Source organism: Poecilia formosa, unplaced genomic scaffold (assembly GCF_000485575.1).
Source record: "Poecilia formosa unplaced genomic scaffold, Poecilia_formosa-5.1.2 Scaffold404, whole genome shotgun sequence".
NCBI lineage: Eukaryota > Metazoa > Chordata > Actinopteri > Cyprinodontiformes > Poeciliidae > Poecilia > Poecilia formosa.
In genome coordinates, this window is record NW_006800343.1 from 410,798 (window position 1) to 417,469 (window position 6,672).

Below are 6,672 nucleotides of genomic sequence, written 5' to 3' on the forward strand. Positions count from 1 at the left end.
CATTAGCTCCTGCTCAATACGGTGTCGCTATAGCACATTAGCATTAGCTCCTGCTCAATACGGTGTCGCTATAGCACATTAGCATTAGCTCCTGCTCAATACGGTGTCGCTATAGCACATTAGCATTAGCACAACTAATGTTTATGACTAGTTCTTTACAGTCCAATGGGTGCTGGAGTTAGTCACCAGCTGCCTTTAAGGATAAGCAGCTAAAGACGATGGATGGGTCCTCTGGTGCTGACCGTCTGCTTGGACTGGACCGACAGAACCAAAGAACCCGGTGGGTCCGGTTCCTATAGCAGCATCAGGCTCGTTTCCCTCATCATTTAACTGAAGGAAGGAAACCTGAGCTTCATCTTCTGAACATCTAGACGATCTGGTCTGAAACATTTCCACTGGAGTTTAACTTTCAGGTTTTAAATCTTTTTAAGAATCATAACAGGCTTGATGGAGCCTCTGAGAGACGAGACGGAAAACGATGAAGGGCAGGAAACCGCCGCCATGAAAGAAGAGCTCTGAGCTTCCTGCTGCGTAAATAAAGATGTTTTTTATATTCCAGTCATTGTGGTGCTGAATAAACAGGGAGGATCTACAGGCTGCTGTGGAACATCAGACTCGCCACTAATGCAGATCAGAGCAGGATCCATCGTTGTTCCTGGACATGAAGCCTTTTAAGGCCACAAAGTGCTGAAAACCGCCGCAGGATCTGGATAAATCCTGTCTGTTTACATTAGGACCACCTCACTTCCTGTCAGGCTGCTGACCAATGGCTTGGCCGGCCCTGTGGGGTCAGAGGTCACTTTACACAGACTCGTGCTGCAGCGCGGCTCCAGTCCAAGTGTAAACATTAAAGTCCCAAACAGAAACGCCAAAATATGAATGAGACGGCAGCATAACCAAACCAAAGAAGAAGCTTCTTCCTCACATCAGACGGCAGGACGAGCCGCGGCGTGACGCTGGCTGAGGCCATCCAGTGGCAGGATGAGTCCTGCCACTGGAGCTAACCCTAAACCTTCACACGTTTTATCTGACCTTTATTAAATGCATAAGTTCTCAGCAGGCTGAAATTCAGGAACGCCTCTGCTGCAGATGACCTTCATGAACAATATTTCTGTTCTCAGAACCAGAAGCTCCATCAGGAAACAAAGAGTTCAAAGACAAAACACGGTGCAGCAGAACAAAGAGCCAGATTATCAGGAGGTTTTCCTTTAACACAACGGGGAAGGGAAAGGTTTTTAAAATTTATTAACAAATTCATTATGAGAGTCAATTCATTATATCAGTAGAATAAAACAGAAATATTACTAAAAGAAAGTTGTAAAACTGAGAAAAAGTCATTTTAAAAGCTCTGCTAGTCATCAGGCTCTGATGTTCATGTGGTTGTTTCTGAAAAATCATTTAAATGATAATCTGATGTTAAAGAGTATTTATCTGTAAAACTGACACTAAACGTTTACACAACACTCAACACCCCTCATTATGATGCAGTTTTTGTGAGTTCTCATAAAATTACTACTTTCTGTATTATTTTGATCTTATTCTCGTATTATAAATTATTTAAGGCTGTTTTTAAAAAGCGTCTTTAGTACTCTGCTGTATATTAAAGTAACTGAGCTTCAGAAATCTGACCTGGTTAAATATCATGTCTGTTTAAACCTGGTCTGCAGGTTGTGTGACATCAGCAGGAGGGTCAAAGGTCATGGTTTCCTCCATCCAGCTTCAGCTCTGCTGTTTCTAAAGATGAACTGCAGGAGTCTGGAATGTTTTATTTTTAAAGGTTTTAGTGGCTCTAGTGGCCTTTTCAGGTCAGACAGGAAAGAGGAAGACGTGTCAAAGGTCACCAGGCCGGGACTCGAACCCGCAGCACTTTTCCCTCATTTCCAGGTAAAATGTTGCTGAGACGAGTGAAGGATTGTTTTGTCTGTTTCGCTGAAGCAGTTCTGGGAAACCAGCCGACCACAGAGTGAGTTTGGGCCAAAGCGCCGCAGGCAGCCGGTCCAACCTGACGGGCAGCAGGGAGGAGCAGGAACCGCACAGGGAGAGGAAACCAGGAGCAGAACCCTGTGGTACCGCCACCGGGCCGGGAGGGAAAGGTCACAGAGCCGGGCCGGTCCGAACATCCAGCCAGGTCGGTCCGATCATCCAGCCGGGTCGGTCCGATCATGCAGCCGGGCCGGTCCGATCATGCAGCCGGATCATCCATCCGGGCCGGTCCGAACATCCAGCCGGGTCGGTCCGAACATCCAGCCGGGCCGGTCCGATCATCCAGCCGCCCTCTGCTCCTGACAGAACATCAGAAAACAGCTTTAATACAAACAGCCACAAGGTTCTGGTTCCAGGTCCATTCCAGGTCTGTCGGCCCGGTTGCAGTGTGTCGGCTGGTTCAGGTTTCTGAGGAAGCCGGTTCTGATCCAAATGGGTTAATTTCATCTGAAAAGGAGCAGCAGAGGGAGAGAGGTGGTCAAGTTTTCCTCCATCAGACGCAGCAAAGACTCACTGCAGGACGACTGCACCTGCCTGGGATCTTCACCTGTCATCATCATCATCAGTTCTCTGAACCTCCATTTGTTCTGTGTTTCCCGTTTCCTCCAGGTTAATCTCTGTCTTCCTGTCTCTTTTCCATCCTTGACTTCTTCTCTCTCTCCCTCCGTCTCTCCCTCGTTAGCGGGTCTCATCCCTCACTCCTGTCGTTCTCCTGCGCATAATGACGAAGGAAGCGGCGGAGTGGATGCTTCTGATCTCCTCGGCTTTTTGAAGTTCTGTCGTCTGTTTTCTCTTTTACTCGCTTTGTGCATCATCTTCCCCCAGAGTGTGTGTTTGTGTGTGAATGTGTTGCCTCTTCTGTCTCTGAAGAGCTCTGAGTGCTTTATGTAACACACACACACACACACACACACACACACACGGTTTGTTAAAGGGACCCAGAGCTGAACCTGAATCTCACCTGAGCCGCCAAGCGGAGTCAGAACTCTGAAAGTCCTCTGAAGGACACGGCGTCCTCTCAAACTCTGCGTCCCACACGAGGACGTCCTCACAGCCAACCGTCCAGAGACGCAGGATCAAACACGCTTCATCTTCTTCTACTTCCTGTCTTGTTTCCAGGCTGAAGTCTCCAGATAATTTGATAGATGAGGGTAAAACTGCTCAAGGACTCCTGAACATGGCAGTGAAGTCTGTAAACATACAGAGGATCCACGTTTTACCGCTGGAACAAAGGAGCAGAAACAAAAACTTTATTACTGAAAGTGGAGATTCTTTGGCTCCAAAGGGTTAAATCTTTGCTTCTCATTCTGTATTAAATGTTTAATTTGATTAAGTTTCTCCTGAGCTTTCTGTGTGTTTCAGGTTTTGTGTTCAGATGGATCTACTGCAGTGGGACTGAAACCATCTGATCATCTGTGATGTTCTGATACTTTCACCTACCGAACCAGAACCTTCCAGAACATCGTTTCATAGAGACTCTGTTTTATTTCCTTCTTTTCTGCCTCGTTTCAGTTTGCAGCTGAAATAAGAAGCTGATTTTTTTCATCATTACATTAAATTAAGTGAAAATGAAACATAAATTTGTGGCATTTGGTTCAAAAAGTCAGAATCTCTGATCAATTCAGAGACAAACTTTTATTAGAAAGGAATGTTTTATTTGTGAATATTTCTGATTATTGTTTCTATAGACAAATGTTCCAGAACCAGAACCGGCAGTTCTTCCTCACCTCAGTGTTTTCATTTGAACTTTCCGTTTTAATGGCGCAGCCGTAAATATAAATCAGGTGTTTTATTTTGGATTCGGATGGATGAACCGTCCTGTCGGTGCTGGGAAGCCGGTGGTCCGATCTGACTGCATCGACGCAGGAGGACCGTCAGAGACGGTCCTGACCTGATCTGACTGCAGGGCCGGGTCCAAAGATCTGCTGTCGGCTCCGTAATCCTCCAGCCATGCGAGCCGGCTCAGGGTGGGTCACATACTTTCCTAAATGTTTTCACCTGGAGATCTGAGGCAGGAGCCTCCGCCAAGCTGAAACATCAAATATAAATCTGTCGCGTTTATCCCAAACCTTTATTTACAGCTCCCAGGTTCTGCTGCTCGGTGCCGTTAGCAGAACCTCTCTAAGCCGCTTCCAGCTGCAGGAAGTCATTCTGGGTTTCTCCTGCAGCAGAGAGAGAGAGAGAAACAGGGAGCTGCCGTGTGTTTGAGTGGGACAGCCTGATGACGGGACGTCCAGCTTGTGACGCCGTCTACTGAAGGACAACAACTCTCTCACTTTCTGGGAAATAAACTGGAGAAGTTCAGCTTTGGGAAGCTGACTCTGCGTTAGAGTCTGAGAAAGAGATTCTGTTAGAAAGTTTTAAAGTGATTTATGCTGAAACATATTCATCTGACTCATGAGTTATTACAGCAATTTGATGATGGGAAAGAGAGGATGTTCTTCATCCTAACTGAAACTGAAGCAGAGGAACATTTGGGTCAGTACAGAACCAGAACTGGATCGGACAGAAAGCTCTGTGGACCTCATTTAGTAATATTTCTATTGGTGGAAATGCAAATGGCCTTGAACTCAACTGAAATTAAACGTTTGATTCATTGCTTCGTTCCTCTAGGTTCAGGTCAAAGGCAGTTTGGTTGTCATGGCGACGTCTCAGACCTGTGATGATGTTCAGGATGTGACTCTGAAGGTAAAACCTGCAGCTGAACAGGAATCTGGAGAGTTTCTCCTACTGTTGGTTCATCATTTCCTAATATGTCCTGCGTTTCCTTTTTCAGACCTGGTTTGTTCCTGAATGAAACATTTCCATGCAGACTGAGGAACGTCTGAGCTTTCAGAGAACGGCCATGTTGGACCGTGGCTCAGATGAAAACAGAAATCTGTTGGACCAGCAGCAGAATCTGGCTTGGTTCCTGTTCCAGCTCCAGCTTCACTTTATGGTAATCAGCAGAACACAGCAGGAGGAGGCATGAACCGGACCAGAACCTGGAGGACTGGATCCAGTACTGTCACGTTTTCACTAAAACAGATTTTTTTTAAACTGCAACAGGACAAGTTATTCTGTCGCTCATTGTCCGATGAATATGATCAGGTCAGATCCTTACCTGCTTTCCTGGCCTCAGTTTCCTTTTTGGATCAGCCCTCATGAAGCTCTCCTTCTGCCTGTGCTGAGGTGACCTTTAACCTTTGTCCTGCTAACTGAGGCCTGTAGAGTCTGAGATGCGAGTTCTCTGCTTTGGGCTAAATCTTTTTGGACATCCACTCTTGGAAAGATCCAAAGCTGATGAGATGTTTTCCTCTTGGAAAATGGTGGTTTGGAGATGACCTTTGACCTTCCGTGGAGTGATGAACAGCTGACGTCATTGCTTTGTGTTGTTACGTCACACCTGGACGCTGCAGAGCAGGAAGCTGATGATGATCAGCAGCTCCTGATTGAAGCAGAAGGTTTGACTCCCATGATCTCATGTGAGGACGGAGGAGCGTCTGTTTGATCACAGATCATCAAAAATAAATAACGTTGCGTAAACATCTCTCATTTTACAGCACAGTATGAAACATTCATCTGCTGCCGTCATTAAGCCGACAGCAGAAAACACCAGCAGAATCTGGGAGGAGAAATTCACTTTCTGTGTGTCAGTCTGGACCCGACATGTTTGCATCTTAAAGTGCTCTGAGTATAAATAGGAGGATAAATTAAACAGAAGAAGCAAACACTGGTCAGAACGTGGAGCTTCGCAGAAAAAGTGTTTGTGCAAAGCAGCAATTAGAGGCGACAGCAGAGAATCAGGTTCCAGAGAAACGCACAAACAAACGTCTGCTTTCTGTAAGCCGTCTGGGCCGTCACTGCCAAATGACCCGACCCGGTTGGTCCAGCGCCGGGACGGCCGAGCAGCAGGCTGTCATTATATGTTACATGTTCCCACTAGATTAGCTTTAAACCGCATATAATCACATGTTTACCACTGATGCACAAATATTTAAACCCAGAAAAATGTAAATATTTTTCATTTCAAAACTTTAATACCCAAAATGTGACTGAAAGAGACGGAAACTTAAATCTGCCGGCAGGTTTAAAACACGAGATTTGGTTCTGACGGGATTCAGACAATTAATCCATACAGAACCAAGATAAAACTCCAGGTTCTGACTCGGTTCTGATCATTATTCCAACATGTCTTCATTCTGCTGAGTCAGTTTACATCTTGTTTTAACACATTAAACATCATGGCATCATCAGTTCACATTAATTATCAGGTTTAATTAATAGTAGTGACACGCATACACACACACGCAGACACACACAACACACACACACACACACACACACACCTGGACTTACATCAGTCTGAACCAACCAGCCATCTCTTCAGTCTTTTTCCTTTGTGACTCAGCAGATCAAACGTCGTTTGACAGAATCTGACATCAGTTCATGTTTTTATCTTTGAGAAAAAGATAAAAACAATATGTTAACAACAAGCACTGTTAACAAACACTAACACCAAACTTTACCAAACTGTTACTCACACTAAACCTTTAAAGAATCCACAGCATTAGGACCGGACCACACACACACATATGAAAACATGAAAAACCTCCAGTCATTAACACAACAGCTCATCCTTACATCCTTCAGATGAAAGTCAGGCCGGTACCAGACACTGTACAGTCAGAGCTGCTGGGTTCTGGTTCT

General features: G+C 45.4%; 1 long non-coding RNA gene across 1 annotated transcript in view; it reads left to right on the forward strand.

Moving 5' to 3' along the window:
• Positions 1-553, forward strand: part of LOC107833546 (uncharacterized) — an 18,324-nt gene extending 17,771 nt beyond the window's left edge. Inside the window, exon 3 of the long non-coding RNA XR_001659308.1 lies at positions 162-553. This is a non-coding gene — a long non-coding RNA (uncharacterized LOC107833546). The remainder of the gene's footprint in view (positions 1-161) is intronic.
• The last annotated feature ends 6,119 nt before the right edge of the window (positions 554-6,672 follow it).